This window comes from Triturus cristatus, chromosome 3_1, assembly GCF_964204655.1.
Source record: "Triturus cristatus chromosome 3_1, aTriCri1.1, whole genome shotgun sequence".
NCBI lineage: Eukaryota > Metazoa > Chordata > Amphibia > Caudata > Salamandridae > Triturus > Triturus cristatus.
Window position 1 is genome coordinate 931,839,675 of NC_140583.1, and position 19,792 is coordinate 931,859,466.

The 19,792-nt window shown below is 45.2% G+C and overlaps 1 protein-coding gene across 2 annotated transcripts in view; it reads right to left on the reverse strand.

Annotated features, from left to right (window-relative positions):
* GPD2 (glycerol-3-phosphate dehydrogenase 2) overlaps positions 1 to 19,792 on the reverse strand; it is a 927,571-nt gene that overhangs the window by 808,024 nt on the left and 99,755 nt on the right. Inside the window, exon 1 of one of the 2 annotated variants that reach the window (XM_085645518.1) lies at positions 94 to 226. The exons of the other annotated variant lie outside the window; for it this stretch is intronic. The gene's annotated coding sequence lies outside the window, so the exon portion shown is untranslated. Of the gene's footprint in view, positions 1 to 93; positions 227 to 19,792 lie in introns of those variants that run through there. 2 annotated transcript variants of the gene reach the window in all.

Sequence of the window (19,792 nt, forward strand, 5' to 3'; positions counted from 1 at the left end):
TACTACTTAGAAAAGCACTACAGAGTATAAAATACACTGGGTCGTATCACCTAAATGTTAGTCAAGAAGTGTATGAGACCTATACATACTTACAAAATTACGTTGAAAACAGGGACATGTGGGATCTCGTGGCTGAGGGAAAGTCTAGGATCAGCTGTTCATAAGTTCAAATTCCAGTTCAGTCACTGAATATCCGCGTGCTCTTGCGAGTGTCACCGTATCACCCTTTGCCTCATTTAACCCAACTGCATTTAGTGTGTGAGAGCAGTCTTGGAGATCTTTTGGCAGGTGCCAAGCTGTGTCACTCTGAATGGACACATCACGTACTACACACGTGAGCTGCCAGGCACCTCAATCATTAATCCTGCTTCCCAAGTAGTAAGGTTACAAACTCTACAAGCAACACAGGGATAGGATGAAAAGCTAAACGTTTGCTCTCATGCATTAGTGAACAGGCAGTTGCTGCTCTGTAAGTAATGCTGCCGTTCACAGTGCTACTCTAGGGGAAGAAAACGAATGCATAAGTTAAAGATCACCAACTGTGCATTTTTAGAATATACCCATCCATTTTCATTTATTTGTTTATATGATACATCGCTTTCTAATCAATAAGGGCCAATGTGCTCGACGGTGAATAGTAAATAAAAATTATAACAGGAAGGAAAATGAACTACAGTTTTGAGAGCAAAGTTACCGAAAGACAGGAAAAAGACACATATCTACCTGGAGAAATTATTTTAAATTTAAGGCATGCTACACGGTATGATATCACAAGGAACCTGGCAAGAGCAGTCTAAAGTCAACAAACAGGTTTGCAATTAGCCTGAAATTCATTATATAACTGGAATTGTTTGCATTGTAACATGCTGCTGCTTTAAAGTTGTCATCGCCTTTCCTTTCAGTTTATCACTAGATCCGTATGCTTCACATTACTACAGATCCAAGTCACCTTCTGAAATAAGGAAGGCTGTAACACAGAAAACAAAGAGATTGGGGTAGAGGGGTAGCAGCACAGATCACCGACACCAGTTTGTGGGGAAAACACAGCTTTTTTTTTTTTTTTTTTTAAATAGGTGCATATAACAAAACAACCTATGGCTTTGCTTTACAAAACTAGCACCTCACTATGCAACTTTACTCACCTATCTTTAGCTAATCCCTCCCCTAAAGACTCACTCCCACAACAATTTAGTACAATAATAGTGCATCCGATACAGAACTGCAACTGTGACCACTGAACTCCCCAACCCCTTTACTATAACTATTATCCCCTACTCAACTAAACTTCTTACTGAATCTTTCACTTCTTGGCTCATCCAGGCGTCAACTTATCTACCTGTTCCCTTTCCACCTGACTTGCCAATGTCAACAAGAATATACTTTATTAGATGGCAACTTCTCTGCCAACCGCCTATGCCCCTGCTTCAAAGGGACAACCCTATATAGCAAAGAACCCAGTGCACACCTGTTTGAATGAAACCAGCCCAAAATTAGATCCCCAAAAAGGGTAGCACCACCTAGGAAGCCTGCCTCAAGGGACGGGTGGGAGGGGAAAAAAAAAAACTGACTAGCTATGTACCAGCCACCGTGTCACCAAGACAAAATGGTCGAAGTTACTACAAATTACCCGCTTATAAACCTGTTGGGTTAAAAAACTCGCACAAACCCCTGAGCAGTAGTGAACTCCACTTCCCCACATTACCTGGTGGTGGGGAGGGGCAGCACACACCACCAACACCAGGTCTGTGTGAAAAAAGGCTTTTTCGAAACAGATGCAAATAACAAAACAAACTAGGCCTGTGCCTTATAAAACGAGAGCCTCACTATACAACTTTTCTCACCTATGTTAGGCTGCCCCCTCCGGTAAAGATTCCCTCCCCAACAACCATTTTAATACAGTAATAGTGTATCCACTCCAGAGCTGCTGAACTGTGACTGTGACCTTTGACCTCCCCAACCACTTTACTACAACTATTATTCCCCTACTCAACTAATCTTCCTGTTAAACCTTTAACTTCCTGGATGAGTGAACTAATCCACCCGTCCCATTTCTTCCTGAACTGCCGCTGTCAATAAGAATAAACTTTATTCAACGATGGGAACTTCTTTGCCAACCACCACCCAGAACAAGCATTGGCATAGCCAATAGGTCTCACCTTTGGGATCTTAGAAGTGTTTAGCCATGCAACAGTTGATGTTGTTGCACCAAGGATATTGTGCTGCATAACTAAATAACTGTCGATATCCAATCTTTAGCTGGCCAAAAACGTCCTGGTCTTCAGCAGCTAGGGAGGTAGTCCCCCCCCCCCCCCTCACCCCTCCAAGCTACTTCACTGTGATTTGCTATTTCGGCAGATATATACCCACACATGGATATTTTCATGAGAAGCATCCACAATGAAACGTGCGAGTGCGTCCGGGAAAGTCTCCACAAAGCCCACATGACGCATCTTTAATTCTCTCAAATTTTCCTACCTTTGCCGCTCGGCTAGTGCAATTTTGTATCCAAATAGAAAATTTTAAAAAATTATAGCAGAGAACAATTCAGAACAATTTCCCTTTTTGTCCATTAGTTTCAGACTGGAGGGGTCGCGGTTATCGACATCTGAGCTTTCAGAGGCGAAGAATATGAAGCAGCCCCCATCCTCGTGAGGACTTTAGCACTGCAGTCACAGCGACACATTAGAAGAGGTACTCGTGTGCTTGTCTGAACAAACAAAAATAGGGAGTACTCCCAATCGACAGAGGGCTGTCTATAGGATATTGGCACGTGGAGCAAGTGAAGAAATAATCTTTCTTAAGAAGACCCCTCACTCACCAACCTGGTTGGTGACATGCTTCATCATCGAGGTCCCACCCAGATAGCCGAGTGCCATCCGGGTGTGCTGCGACACCTGACTTCAGTGGAGCTGTTTTTTTTTAATGAAGGTGAATAGTGAATTTAGGTAAAAATTGGCCAGATTTAACCCAATTGAAAATATTTTATTCCTGAGTAATTTGGACAATAGTTAAAAAGTAGTGAAGATACCAAAAAAGGTTAAATTGAACTACGGTATCTAATAATACAAAAAGGAGGTGAAAAAATATTTAAGGTCTACATGTTTCAACCATCAGTTGCTATTGCTTAGGTTTTCGTCAGGACCATAAAACGTGACCCGGGTGGTGCACACTCGCTAAGGTGTGCCCTGCCCTCGGTCAGTGTTTGAAACCTAACCCGCTACTCACAGTTAGGAAAACCTTTCTCCAAGTCGTCGAAAGGAAAAATCTGTAATGAAAAACAAACGAACATAGGACAAACATATAATACATATAATCGTCACTCTATTCGCTGAATCCGTGCTCATACTTGTTGCCAATAGAATTGGTGTGTGTAACACGGTCGTGCAGCACTAAGTGGACCTCACCAATGATGAGGGTGTGGGCTCACACAATCAAAAGCACATTCAATAAAGGCGATCTGAAGTCACACACCTTAATCAGTAATGAACATGAGCCATACACATCCATTCCATACCCACTCATGTGAATCTCAAAGGAGTGGGCGTCAAAATACTCTGATAAGAGTACAACTGTACTGGCGCACCAGTGTAACCAAGGGGTAAAACGGGAAATATGCCAATAGCCCTGGTTAGAGTGAACCCACGTGTAACTAAAATATAGTGGTGGGTAAAAACCACAACCTCACTCAATGCGGTGGGCGTGCCGCTAAACCGAAGTGACTATCAAGATCGCTTAGCATGGTGAAAATCTTAAAAAGTGTAATAAACCAACAGTCAAAATTGGAGGGGGGGAAGTGCGCTTACTTAGAGAGCGGTGTTTGCGCACCTCAAGGGAGACGAGATCACACGATTTATAACTTCCAAAATAAATAAATACACTAGTCACGTATATACTCTGAGCGGTGTCCAGCGAGCTTGGGAAGCCCCTGCGTTACCAACGTACTCACTCAGGAATACCAATCAGTCCGCGTTTCTGCCTAGTGGTGATCAGTCAAGTCCCCCGGTGGAATAGCAGAGCCCGGTCGGAGCCTCTCTGTAAAGACGGTGATTTCCGGGTCACGTGGGGAGACGCTGGCGTGCAGGCCATGTGATCTACGTGAACACTCAATGACACGGAAGTGGTGGAATAATAAAGTTCAACAGGCTCCTTCCACGATAAAAAAGGGGGAGTAACTTCTACGTTACAAAATTAAACTCCTATGAGAGAAATGCGACGGGCGAAATAGATCACAATTAGAGGTCAATAAAGCGTTTCACTGACACGTTCAAAATACCTCCGTTATATGGCTCAATATTTATATGATCTAGAGGTGCTGTCCAATGTTATCACCATTTTCATACTCTAAATAGATTCTGGCTAAGATGAATAAAGTTTAGAATAAAATATTATGAAACAACCAGGTTTTTAACATATGAGCAGGAAAATGAAGAGATAAGTCAATGTAACCGTGTAGAGAGTACATACTTATCTCGTCAATACTGTGTTCCAAGGAATATTCTCATTAAGGCCATTGGTGTGAGTTGATAGCCTATAAACCCACCTTTGCTCCTTTTCAAACAGCCTCTGTTGTACATTGCAACCAGATTTTATTTGTTCAATGATAGTCCATCGCATATCATTTGTAGTGTGGTTTTTTTCAAGGAAATGTTCAGTTAGCTTAGTCGTGACCCTTTTGCATCTGATGTTACTACGATGCTCGCAAATTCTCTGTTTTATCTTCCTTGTTGTCATGCCAACATATCTTAGATTGCACGGGCATTTAATCAGGTAGACCACGTTGGTACTATTGCAATTCGTGTGCGTCCTTTGGGTCCAAGTCTTACCTTGTTCTAAATCCAAAGTTTTTGTGTTACTGGTCAAATGGCAGACACTGCAGTTACCACAAGAGTAGTGGCCTACAACGTCTGGTAGTCCCCAAGCTTTCAGTACAGTTGATGGGTTCACCTTCCCGGTTGTTATTGGGCGGGTGTTCACCAAAGTATCTTTTAGGCTCCTTGCTTTTTTGAACGAGAACAGGGGCTTTTCCCAATGTAGGTTGCCAGTGTTAATGAATGACCAATGCTTGTTAATAGACTTCGTCATCATGTTAGATGCTGTATTGTAAGTCGTTACACAAGTTAGGGGAAGTTCACTTCCTGGGGGATTTTTTTCTTCCAAAAGAATTTCTCTCGGTTGATTCCTTGCTCGCTTTTGACACTTGTGGATAATTCTTTCTGGATAACCTCTTTCAGTAAGTTTATGTGTCAGATCCCTGGCCCGACTACGATAATCCATGGTCTTGCTGCAGTTCCTGCGTAGTCTCAAAAACTGACCATAAGGTAAATTCTCCCTCAGGGCTCTAGGGTGAAAACTCTCAAATCTTAACAGATTGTTCTTTGCACTTGGTTTATGATAAGTTTTTGTTTCCAAACGGCCATTCTCTTTCGTGATAACCACATCAAGGAAGATCATCGTCTGGGGGTCCACATTGTGTGTGAACCTGAGGTTGTTATTACAGGTGTTAATCCAGTGTAGAAATTAATTCAGGGTTTCAGTCGGTCCTTGCCAAATGGCAAAGACATCATCTATATATCTCTTCCAAAAAATGATATGTGACCGAAAAGGATTGTGATTGGTCAATATGAACTTGGTTTCAAAATCAAAGACATAGAGCCCCGCCACACTAGGAGCGAAAGTGCTTCCCATCGAAGTGCCCCCTATCTGTAGGAACAAACTCCCCTCAAATTCAAAAAAGTTCTTTTTAAGAGCTAGTCTGGCACATTCTAGTATGAAACTTTTAGGTGTTCTATATGTCCATGTTGCCATATACAGGGCTTTTCTCAGTACTTCCAGGGTGTCATCTTGTGGGATGCTAGTATAGAGACTTTCAATGTCTAAGCTAACCAAGATCGTATCTTCATCCACTGTTAAACCCTCGAGCAATTTTAGTAGGCTCTTTGTATCCTGGAGATAAGTGGAGGTCTCCTGTACCAGTTCTTTAAAGAAAAAAATCCCAGAAACGTGAAAGAGGTTCCAAAAGGGATCCGATCCCTGACACAATAGGTCTCCCGGGTGGTGGAATCTTGTCTTTATGCATCTTGGGGAGGGTATAGAAATACGGGATTCTCCCTTAGCTGTTGGTCAGAAAAGTTGCAAGTGGGGTCTAATCGGATGGGCTGAAAATTCCTGTTGTCAGATAATAGTCTTGAGCACTCAGCTTGGTAGGCCTTTTTGTCTTGGACCACAAATCCCCCCTCCTTTATCTGCCTACTTGATCACTATGGTGTCACAAGTTTTTAAGTTTCTTAATGCTTGATCTTCTTCTTTACTCATATTAGTAAAAGGTTGCTTCACAGTGAGTTGTTCAATATCTTTGAAAACAGCTTGTTCAAAAGCTGCCAACTCTATGGGAGTGGCATGTGGAGGAGGGATGAAAGTGGACTGGTATCTTCACTACTTTTTAACTATTGTCCAAATTACCCGGGAATCAAATATTTTCAATTGGGTTAAATCTGGCCAATTTTTATCTAAATTCACTATTCACCTTCATTCAAAAAAACCAGCTCCACTGTAGTCAGGTGTCGCAGCACACCCGGATGGCACTCGCCTATCTGGGTGGGACCTCGATGATGAAGCATGTCACCAACCAGGTTGGTGAGTGAGGGGTCTTCTTAAGAAAGATTATTTCTTCACTTGCTCCACGTGCCAATATCCTATAGACAGCCCTCTGTCGATTGGGAGTACTCCCTATTTTTGTTTGATACTATATTGATTAGGGGACTGGGAGTAACCCCCTCCAATGGTCACCCATTGTGAGAATCCCTTTCTCTCCATTTTTGTTCAGTACTTGTCTGAACAAACCCACCGGATAAAAGCATCTTAATTGCCAGTGTAGCACCTATTAGCCCCCGAACCTCTTCCCTCAGGGTTCGATTTGAAAACGTGCTTCTGGTAAAAGGCAGACCACGGCTCATTAAAAAGTTCCGGGCAGAGCAGCGCCGCTATAAAAGGAAGCCGTCTTCCCTCCTGTTTTTCAGCCTTTTATGGAGCGCAGAAATAGCAGTGCGATGCCAAGGTGACATTTTAAAAAACCAGTGTTGTCAAGCAGAGGGTTTCCTCCACGTGCACAAACTCGAGCCCGCTGCTGCAAAATAAAGAAATGTATCCGATGTATTCTAGGCAGAAACTAAACCTTGTATGTTTGCAGGCGAGCAAGAGAATGCTAGTGGATCAGTTGACGGCAAAAAAAATACAAATAAGCATGTACTGTAACTAAACGAGTGGTGCGCGCGCAAGATGCGAAAGTGAAAGCTGAAACCTGATCCGGAACAGATGGCAGCCTGCGCGCTCCCCGCTGCTAATTAAAACAAGCCAGTGCGTGCGAGAGCGAGCACCAGGCCATATGTTTTGAATTATCGCGCCCGTGTCTGGGCATGATAATTCAAAACATATGGCGCCCGTGCGGGTAACCGCAAGCAACAGGCCACACATGCACGAGCGTGTGGTCAGCTTTTTGAAGCCCCCTTACAATAAGTCTCGCAGAGCAACACATGCGCTGCTCAGGCGAGAACTAAAAGGGAAGGGAACCCGTGCCTTTTTCTGCGTCCCCCCCCCCCCTCATTTGCTTCTTCGGTTTAACATGCATTCAAAACTTTACCCAACACCAGATTCAGCTGTAGCAAGTATAACTCCATGAAGGACATATGCACTCCGCCCCCCGAAAAAATGTAATATCCTATCAAGGCAGGTCTATGTTGTACCCTACCTACCCAACCTCCCTACAAAAGGACGCATCTCCTTGTTGAGCTTTCTCCTGGCTCTGTGTATTGCCACTGGGCGATGTGCCCGTCTACAAACTCTCCTCTGTATAAACTCTGTCCTAAGGACATAGCAACCTACCCCAACGTCTTCTGATTTCCTTCAATTGCGTTTTCATGTCTTTCAACAAAGCCAACCCTTTCTGTATCACCAAGTCGTTTAAGCCTAGATGAAACAGTAAAATATCTGGGCACCCACCCCCCTACCAACAATCTGTTTAAACAATTGTATTAACTCTCTCCATCTCATGACCCTTTTCCCGTGCCAAGGAATAGTGTACATACTAATATTAAAACCCAACATGCATACAGGAATTGGCCTGGCGCTAAGCCCACTTTATGAAGGAGTGTCCAATAATCCAGATATTCAACCCAACCGCCAAGGGACTGGGAATAGAATGAATCAGAAAAACAGAAAGTGTCTCATGAACTCGCATCCCCTTCTCTAACCTAACGCTGAAAACAGTTAGATGGCCATCGTCCCAAACCAATTATCATTTCCCGACTCCAACCCCGTCTACCTGTTCCTGTAGCCAGTCCAATACAGAACAAATGTGTCCCACAGCCTTGTGCATCCAAACCAATGTGCACCAGAGCCTTGCACAATATCGCCAAGAGCTGAAATACAGTGACAGGGCTACCTACCACGTGCTATAAAACCTTCTCCCCCTCCTCCGCACCACCTGAGATTTTAGAGTCAATCTCCAATGTACCGGGCAAAACTTGCCCCCCTGAGCATGTATGTAACAGAACGCTCCTCCCTTCACCCCTTTAATCAGTTTTAGACTTGTAAAGCTAAACCCTTAACCCCATCTTGCACCCATTAACCTCCTCCTAAAGTACCTCCCTGTTGCACTTAACCCCAAAATCTCAGACACTATGAACATGCCAAAAAACGTCCACGATATAAGTGTGGGGAATAAAACCACTGCACTGTCAGAGCTAGAAATACCTGGTAGCACTGACAGCACTTCACACAGGATACTCAAAGTCAAAGGTCTCCTCTTAGGACCAAATAACCCCTCTCCCTGGACCACCCTTCCAGGATCCTCTTACCAAGCTCACCTGCAGAAGGGGCATAACCCTACCACAGCTTCCCTATAAACGCAATACCCACTAATTTGCCAGAAATGGTCACCCAGGACTGACCTTTTTCAATCAATATCATGTTGAATTTCACCAACTCCTCCACTCTAGCTCATGCATCTTTCCTCCATTCTGCTCCCCCTCCGGCCCAAAGCCCCAAGGAACTCAGCCCAAGCCTGGGAATATGCCACTCTTGTTGATACAGCCAGCGAAGCATCTACTAACTGAAGAATCTTTTTTCTCCTACTGTCCATAGGTCTTGAGACATTTTGGGCCGTACTCTGTCCCCCTCCGTGGCCAGTCCATGGAATATCTCCCACTCTGAATGAGACAAACCATTTGCAATGCAATTGCCCACTCCTGACAAATGCCTCACTCTGAATATGTCAAGTTGTAGACATTTCGAAACAAAGACCCTTAACAACAGACCCTTAACAACTTCAGTAGTTGTGCCTCGCTTGCTGACTGGCGGTTAACCTGCACCACTGACATACTGTCCATCCTAAACAGAACCCTCTAGTGTGCTAACTGCTCACCCCACAATGTCTCTGCTACTAGCAGAGGGAAGAAATCCAAAAAACGCAATGCTCCGGCAACCATGCCTCCATGACTGTGGCCACTACTCAGCACACCAGTGACCCTGCTAGTACAGGTCAAAGCTTCCTGAAGAATCTGAAAAAATCTGTGCGTCCCAGTCCACTTCTGTCAAAGATGCTAAGGAATTTCCGTTAAAAGAGTGGAGAAAAACGTGCCACCACCTCAGGTTCTCCTTAACCCCCGAAAACAATTTCACATGATGGTGAGGCAAAGGTAGCCTCGAAAAAGCCAACCCCAGTCTACAAACGGTCCTGCCCACTCTCACCACCTTGCATGCGAAATTCAAATGCCCCAACAAGACCTGCAGCTCTTTAACTGTGACCTTATTTTTTGCCAACATTGTGTCCAGCAATCACTGCATGGTCGTTTTCTTTTCTTCGGGCAACCTGGCTTCCATCACTCTGGAATCAATTTAGATTCAGAGAAATTAGATCACTACAGTGGGAATTACCGTATTTTTTGGAGCCAAGGACACCCAATTTCCCCCATGAGCTCCTGGAAACTTGACAGCGAACACTGACAGTCCGTGTAACCGGGCTTCCCCACAAATAATAAGTTGTCTAAATAATGAGACATACATTGCTGGCCCGTGCAAATGATGAACAAACATTGCAAGAGGGTGCTGAAGCATTCAAACAGGCCACATGATACGGAGAAGGCCATGGGTAATGCTTTATCCACATACTGAATTCCCAGCAGCTGAAAGTTAGCAGGGTGTCCCAGCAACAAACAGACGGCAGACATAATGTCACTTTTTGCCATCAGCACCCCCTGTCCTACCTTTTCTAACAGAGATAAGGTCAAGTCGACAGATGAGTATGTGACCGAAACCTGTTCCTCCAGTATAAATACAATCAACAGCTGGCCACGAGAGGTGCTGAATCAGCCTACACTGGTCTGGTTCCTTTTTAGGTACCACCTCAACAGGGGACATGATCAAGTCATCCATTGGCCAACCGTCAAAAGGTCCCGCCATCCTACCTTATTGAATTTCTTTGAGCAACTTGTCCCGCACTACCTGCCTGTGTTCACTGGCTGATTTCAAATTACCCATCCAGCGTCGCACTCTGGAGGCTTTATACCCCAGTCTGAAACCTCAAGTAAACCCTAGCAACAAAATCCTAGGTTCGTCTTGCCCGTCGTACTTGAAAATCCAAAACCCGGTCTGTTCAGCTTAATGGGCATACAAGCCCCTGCCTGACCTATAAGCGTTTCCTGTCCCAACTGTGCCCCGCTGACTCTCTGTTGTTGGGGTTTGACCCACCTCCCCCGCCGCTCCAAAACAGTTGACCAAGGCATGCCTGCTTTCACATTTCGAGAATACGTAACGGAACTTACAATATTTCCTCGTGCAGCTCCCTTTGTTGTAATCCCAGCAAGCTCCCACTTGGTTAGCCTGACCGCCGCCTGCTCTCCCGACCCCTAACCGGGTGGGGTGCCCCCAACAGGGCCGATAAACAATCGGTAACCCACTAGCTGTAAAAACAGTCTGATCAAACTTGGCACGCCCCATTGTATGCTGCCAAAGGTCCGTATCAATTTCACCCCATTGCGCCTCGGGGTCAAAAGCCATACTGCCCTTAACTCCTCATCATACTGGACCCAAGCATAGCCACCATAAAAAAACATTCTAATGAAATAGATGTATTTGAATAGTGCGACTAACCTCTCCGGGTACTTTTCACAGTAAACACTAGCATAGATAAGGATTCCACCATCCAGTTCTCAGTATCAACTGGCACCTTGGACAGCTCAAATTCTTCCTTTTTAGATCCTTCCTTTGACCTTAGCTCTCAGTGCAGCAGTTTCATCATTTCTACATAGTCTCCCTTCCAAATCTTCTCTTTAGTGGCCACCATGAGCTGAGCTCCCAATGGCTTTGACGCAGAGGTGGCTGGTGACATTTGAAAGTGGTGAGGCATAAAACAATAGCCATACTGAGGCCCAGTATGTCCTCTAGTCACCCTGCCGCCACTGCTTCACTGTCCATCGCCACTACAGGGCCTCCTTCCTCTTCTACTCTTTGATGACACCCTCACTTCGGTTACCTATTCCCTCCTTCTGAGGGATCATGTGAGTAAAGAGGGACGGGGTTTCCCATAGACTCCGACATCGCACCCCCTTCACCTGCCCACACCAGCTCTGTTCCGCCTCTGCACATAAACTTTCCCCGGACTTCACGTGCCCCCATGCATGTCCCTATCCCCCCTCAATGCTTGCAAATTGAAGGAGTCGGAGGAACGTACACACATTGAGGCTGAAGAATGCACTAGAGAAGAGAAGGGTGTCGAGGGGGCTTGTCATGTCAGATCGTAGCGCTCATGCGAAATGTAAGTGGGTATCCTGGGCTGTGGAACAGAAGACACATACTCTGCGACTTGACAATCATTTCTAACAGGTTTCGATTAGTCAATAATTAGCACTTACGTGCTCATTGGTAGCCTTCAAGATTTTGAACAGCTACAATACTAAAGCTGGGATTGCAGAACTCCTAAAGCTGCACATCAAACCTCGTCAAAGAAGTTGTGACGTGTGCTGGACTGGTCATAGATGACTAGCCTGGCTCTAACCTTCTCCAAATAACAATGACCGACTGGGCTACTTCTCAGGTGCTCCAGAGCAGCCTCACCTTCTGAAACTGCCCCAGCCTGCCACGGCTCGGGAGCCCGGGAGAAGCGGAGCATCGCACACGCACCAGCGGCTTGCTCCAGCAGCAGCACAGCCCGCGCGCTGCTCCTTTCTTCATTGCGCGGGCTCAATGAGTGGCAGCCGAGCCAGACCTCTTCTCCTAGCCACCAGCCTCCCTTAGCCAATGGCAGCCCAGGGCCCAATCCCTCATTGGCAGGCTGCGAGAGGCCGCTGGCGCGAGTGTAGCAACGTCTCTCAGCCAATACAGACGCTGCTCCAGCAGCGCCAGGATTGGCTTAGCAGGGATACTCGCCGCCCATTAGGAGACCGAGGGCTGCGGCATTGATCAACCCTCGCTCTCCTAATGTGCAGCCAGAGCAAACACTAGTGTGCAAGACTGGGCTGGTCGAAAGATTCTCTGATCCAAACCCAACATGCGCACTGCTGCCTGCTGTGCGCTCAGTGCCACCCCCTGGCCTGCTGAGTCTGACAATGACATCAGTCAGCATGACGCCGGGAGTCAACCTGCTGGCTGCCCCGCCCACCCCCTTCAGACAGAGCCGCTGAGGGAGCTGAGCCATAGCCTGTCTGCTAAATGCCTCGGGAGTCGGCGGACGCGGCTTGTGGATCAACGCCCCAATGCCCTAATGGACGCACCGCCACTGCTTTGACGTCCCCATATAGGGCAATTTCTTAATTTTCAATTTCTTACTCTCCAACTTATCTGACTACACCTACCCCTATCCTCTACCTTGTTGTCTTGTTTGGTGTTCTTGTCTGCTCCCACCGATTTGTCAGTCCCTGACCCAGACAACCCTTGCTGCTCCTTACCTGACGCCATCAACCCAACGATATTTTGAACCCCAAGTTTCTCGTCCCCTATTCCTAAACCTCTGTGCGCGTCAGTACCCACACCTGCATCCTTGACGTAACGACCTTTGTTCAAGTGGGTCTCCCCGCTGGCTGTAGGCTCCTTAGCCCCTACACCCACAGACACCATTACAGTGGCCTTCGTCCCGCTCCGCACTGGCTTACCTGGCGCTACAGTTGGTGCCCATTCCTGGGCCTGCAGTCTTGCCAATTCTTCACCAAGCATTGTTCCACTACTTCTGCTAAGTGTGCTGGGAACCTGCAGTCTGCAAGACAGTACGACCAGATTGATAAAAAGCTCCTCCACACCCCTCAGCTGCTGCCTGCCCTCCCATTCTACCCGCTGCATCTCATCTCCCTCATGCAGTTCCCTTTCTTCCAGGTGCTCCTCCTCATAATCAAGTGTGCTTACATCATGAGCACCACCTCATTTTGAACCCACTTATGCCAAGGGGCCATACCCTGCCTGCTCAACCTGCCCGCCGAGGCTGAAGAACTCCTTCCATGAGTACAACTGTTTGAGGTTGCACTCCACCCACCACAAGGACATACCAGACCTTTTTGGGTTAAAGATTGTGTCGTCCATTGACTCATTAGGTCAGCCCTGCGAGGCCACGCCCTCCCTTCTCCACAGGGCCACTGAGCTGTACTAAGCTCTCCAGAGTCTGCGACTGCGCTTCATGCGACAACCAGTGGGAGAAAAGGCAGGCCCGGTGTGCTTGTAACACGCCAAGAATGGTAACCTCTTAAATCACCTCAAAAACACCTAGTACCAGACGCCCTGGTCTAAAGCTCATCACCTAAGGCTCCTTGTACCGAAGCACTTATACCTTCGGACCTGTCCCTGCCTAACTCCTGCCCCGTACCCCGAACTCCTCTGCTATACACCTTCAAAGGAAAAGGGGGGGGAGGTCTTGCCTAGTCTCCCATGCACTGTAACGTGCCCTGCACCCAAAGAAATCCCCTGTGTTGGCCCCCTGCTTCTCTTCCTCACTCCAACATGAGTCTGAAGCTGCCACTGCTGTTGAGACCTCCAAAGAAAAGATCTGCTCCCCCATCCCAGAATCCACTAACTCATCTTGGGGTGGGACGTCCCTTCCCAAGAACCCCGAGCCGATCAAGTGGCCCCCCCTCCCCCCCCACCCCTACCAGATGGGGGGCACTGCAGTACTAACCCTGCAGGTCCCTGCTTAGCCAACAATCCCTGTCTTAGTCTATGGGGTCCCATCGACTGTGGTGCTCACCCCTCCACCCATGTGCTCTGTATTTGGGAGTCCTCCTTCTCTCTCAATAATTCCTCGTAGACTTCTCTAAAACACCAGCTGTGCCCCTTTCACCTCTATCCCTCCCACATCACAACTGAATGCTCGTTTCCTGCTCCCACTCCCTCTTCTCTCGGGCCTCTCATTCGGTCATAATGGCCTCTCCAGCCTGCATGCGATGGATCACTCTTCCCCAAGACCGCGTCCACGACGGCCCCACCCTTCCCTGATACTAGCGAGGTGTCGTCCGTAGCCGGGAAGGCCTCACTTGTGCTGGATCTTGCTTTTTAGTTGGGGAGGACCTTTGGGCTCCCAAGCGGCTCCGTATTCCAGGCCGATGGCCACAATGGCCCTCCATCCACTTCCCTGGAAGTCACCGCCTGAGAAGGGACTGCCCTACAAGTGCTGTAGTGGCCCCTCCTGCTTACCTGCACGGATTTACGCTCGGGACTCCGGCAGGTAGGGAACAAGCCAGCACTGCGTCCGAGACCACCCCGCCACCTTCGGAAGCTTTCCTTATGGGGCGACTGCTACACAGCAGCGCCACCTCTACAACCAGATCCAGGCACCCAGCGGCCTCTGAAAGATTCAAGGCATGCGCCACCATGTCGTCTTTGCACATGGTGGACATTCCAGTAAGCTGCAACAAGAAGCAATAATCTCCTCATACTAAAATAATGAGCCCGAAACTGCCTGAAAACTACTACAACGACAAATAGGCAAAAAGGATCACTAGCTAGGTACCAGCCACTGTGTCACCAAGACAAAAATGGTGACTGGTACAGCAAAATTCCTGCTTATAAACCCCATGGGCAACAAAAGAAGGCCAAAACTCGCACAAACCCCCAAGACAATGCTCCATTTCTCCTAATTACCCAGGAGCATACCTTACTATGGTTGGCTGCCCCAAAATACCCATTCCACCAAAGGCTGCTTCACGCCACCAAAATTAGGTGAATGGGAGCACGTGTCTCCACTGTTCGATTTGTGCTACTAGGTGGACTGAAATTTAACTTAACAACTAATAAGGTAAAGTAGTTAATCAGCTCCGTACTGGAAATTTTTAAAGATAATCATGATCACTTATACATTTTCTTACAGTATAACTTCTTTGCTCAATTAATTACTCTTCTTACATGTACTCATCTCACTGGGAGAATTGTGGCTGTGAGTCGATACTAGTCGCATACTCTCCAAAAAGTCTGGTGGTTTGTGTACTAAATGGTGTGTAGTTCTCGGATAAATGACAGCCTCAATGACTGTAATTTTTAATAAACTTACCGATTGAAAAGGGAAACAAAAGCATTAAAAACATGGCCGAAAATATTTTTCACTTGTTACCATTACTAGCAAGGAGAAATAAAGTATGATACCTCAACCTAGGTGTGAAACGTAAGAAACAACTGAGGCACTTCACAGTCAACAGGCACTTAGGCAATCTGAAACCTATAGAATTACCCTTCTAACCCATTTAAAAGCAACAAACCCTAAACAACTGCACCTCCAAAAGAACAGCTGATCCAAAACTGGATAACCAATGCACCCGGAAAAAAAAAAAAGAGAAAGATTCTTAATTCCAAATCATCTCAAAGATCAGGACTTACTTCAGTAAGCCAAACCACTCAACCTTTGGAGTCTACAGCATAAGTGAGATTGAGTAGTTTGACAGGGTTTTGGAGGGGGAACCATTAAAATCAACAGAGAGGGATTTTTATTTTTCAGTGGGATGTTCAGGGCAGATGATCTGATTATGGTCTATGGGACGCAACTTTTTTGTTTGGAGGCGGATTATTTGACAATGGAGGGTACCATCCTCCAAATGAAAGAATTAAGTAGCATCACTAAGGTGCAACGCAAACAGGAATCCATTAAACAGGCGCTGTAGAAAGGGAGAACAAGTTTGGGGTAACATTTACCACTATCTTCAAAATAATTGGGAAGTTAACCCACAACATATTAGGTCATTACCAAAGTCCTTTGGAGATTTAGAAAGGAAAAAAACACAAACATACATTTCCACGGAGTACATCATAAATGCAGAAGTGGTACAATAAAGCTACACAGCCTTTAGGGGTGCTTTACTTCACTACAGAATCAAGAAAGTACCACTTTTCAAAAGCTGGAATTATTTCTTTGCTGAAAATATAGCTTGACTAGGGGTGAGCACACTCCAAACCGTTTAAACTTAGACACTTAAGTCGTTTCCAATCGTGTGCAATTTTTTTAGTAGCAATTAAAAACTGCACGAGAACTAAAAATAATAAATTATGTTTTCCCGATTCGCAGGTTGACTGTTTGGTGTAATAATCATGCACCCTTCACAGGAATATTATAGAGGATTGACCTAGCTGTGAATCAGGATCCAAACTTCCCATCAAATCAGATCATATTAGATTTTGATGCAAAACTGCACCTTTTCTAGAATTCACAATTTTAGCAGAGACACCGCTTCATAGGGTAAATAAATACATTTCAAAAGATGCTCAATCACCCAAATCGGGTATCCAGGTCACTGACTCAGGGCGGCTGCTGGAAACGTAAACTCGTGGAAATTTGTTCACGTGCACCCAGAAAGCAAAATCACACACCAACCAACACATCTATTGTTATCTTTTACTCAGAAGGGCAGCTAGTTCCAAGTAGCAAAATTAGAATTCTCTGAACCTCATAGGAATCAGTGGCCTACCAATTTAAAGAACCAAACTGGGAATCGATATAGTAGATGGAAAGGCATTAGATTTTAGACCAAAAAAATCGTTACAGAAAGAAACCAGTAGTGAGCATCTCAGTTGGAATAATACAGCGAGTACTCAGTGAGTGACATAAAATAAAAAAATCAGACAATGTCATTTCCATGAACCAAAAGAAACGTTTTTTACAAAACTCCTATTTTAAACTTAAATTCAGTTTTAAGGGCTTAAAAATACCCATCTTGCTGTGGGTGCCATTAAAAGTGTACCATTCATCTCAAACTTGTATTGTGACTATTCAATTCAGCTGCATTTGTTATTGTTTTGCATTTGGATTAACACATACCATGGTTCTCTGTTCTTCATATAACACAGGAACTGTAACTTTTTGCATGTTTGCTACCGTAGATCTTGTGTCTCTTTGAGAAGTATTAAAGTGTGTAGTCCAACTAAGAAAAGATCTGCATCCTGTGACAGGTAAGTAATGATAAGCGTTGAGTGACTAATTACATAAACCAGATGGAGGAGCTTCGGGTAGTTGACAGTTAAGGAAGAGTGCATTCCATATATAGCACATTAGTTCCAGTGGCGGCTGGTGACATTTAAACGTGGTGTGGCGTAAAAGTTGCGGCGTAAAAGTTGCGGCTGAGTGCAATGTGGCAAACAACTGAGAAAATTTTGAAAAAAAGAGAGGGCAAATGTTTCATTTTCAAGCAAATGTGAGAAAGCAAGAAGGTTACTAACGCAATTGTGTGTAGTTATGACATCAATAAAGAGATTTCATATGATAACGTGGGTAACTGCTTATTCAGTATAACCACAGAGCTTCATAACAGGCTTCGAACTTGCATTGCACACAGTATAAAATAGGCTGCTACAGAATACACAAAAAGTTTTAAGATAAGTGTTTCCAAAATATAGATTTACTGCGGACTGCACTCAGTAAGAGCAGTTTTGTTTATAATGCCACGGTCTTTTAAAAGCACACACTTCACACACCTTAGCTGGTAGCTCCCTTACAATTCCCGTCAAAAAGAATAAATATGTGTCTTCAGGAAACCCTCTTTTTTGGGCAACCATCTTTAAAAGCTCACACTTTACATTATAGCTGGTAGGTCCCTTACAATGCATCTGAAAAAGAATAAACGTGTACCTTCAAGTGATTCCATCAATCAGCCAAAAAAACGCTTCCAGCCCAGCCACGGTTTGAAGACGGACACCTATTTACCTGTCTCACCTCACCCGTGACCACTACCACAAATAGTGCAACTGTCAGCACCCCACCTTCCAAAGGGAAGAAGGAATGTGGCATCCAAGAGGGAGAAGGCAGAGAGAGTTTACAGTGCTCCGGCCAGCGTCAACATGATGCTTCTGCCGCTGGAGTCTGCCTCTCAGTTTGCTCGTCCATCCATCGCATGGTTTGGTAAGAGCGAGGAAAAGTTCAATTGTCACTCAACTTCCTGCAACGGGCGGTCTAAGAGCAAGCCACCAGTCTAGGCAAAGTGTACCCCAAAACTGTCCGCTTCGACTGAACACTTTACAAATCTCGGTCCAGCCCTATTGCTTATTACATAATAGACGCCAGGCATATTTGTTTTCTCTATTTGTGCAGAAAAACACAAAATCTATTTGCGCACTGCATGCATTTGTAATCCTCCTACAGTTGTTGAATTTCCCATACAGGAGACAGTTGACAGACTTTTACATAGTCCTGCAGAAAGACAGAAGGCCCTAAACTGCTCAGTTTTCATTCTTGTATTTAAATATACACGTGCCCGGTTTGTGCCGAATAAATAAAAATCAAAGACAACACACATCCGAACTTGGCACCCTTTACATTTGCAGATTGGGGAGTTGGCGCGCACATTTACATTTCTTACCGGGAAGCAGACACACTGACAAGAAGGCTTATGTTAAGTCGCGGCTCGCCACCGAGGGAGCTGCGGGCGCGTGCGCGTAGGGGCGGGGGGGGGGGGGCTACGCCCCAACGCCCAAATGGACGATCCGCGCCTCATTAGTTCATCAGCAATTCCATGAAACTGCCAGACTTAAATGTATTTATTCTGCAAGAGTCTTTAAGCACGGGATTAGTAAAATACAACCCAGACCAATCTAAATTTGATTAAAAAAAACAACCCTTGTTTCCACTTGCCTCCCTACTGTCGAATAACCTCCCTACATGCATTTATGGTCTCTCTACCCTCCTCTAGATTAGAAATGCCCTAAAAACCTTATTTATTATTTATTTTCAATCTCCACCCACATGGACTTCATAATCTATGCTTCACATTACTCAGGAAACTGCACCTAGATGAGATTTGATTCCTAGTGTGCATGTCTCAAATGTTTTAAAATAAAATAAACAGTGCAACTTTCACCTGACCTTTTAACCTACACCAATATTATTCAACAGTTCTTTGCTTCCACATAAAATACATATGTACTCTCATGCTATTTTGCTTAACATTACACTGCATCATTCCTTCAAAGCTTGAAGTATTGACATTGCCAATGCTGGTCTTAAATGGTTAATGCTTCCCTCATGTGTAAAGTACAAATACTGGTATAAAGAAAAAGCCGTTCTTAAGGTTGACACGAATGCCATAATTATATAAAAGCACTGGATTTCTGTGTAAATGTTACAAGAGGACCACTTGGTTTTGTAAAGAAGCATGGTACTATCACAACTTTGCAGCATGCCTAAAATAACCATGCTGCAGTTCAGAAGATGAAGGCAAAATAAAGACATCTTTAAAGTTTGTTTTTATCTTGTCACATTTGATATGCCTTCAAGGACAGAGGTCAAATATCAGACTGGGTCTTCTGACAAATTGCTGCTTATTATTTCAACATTAAAACTAAT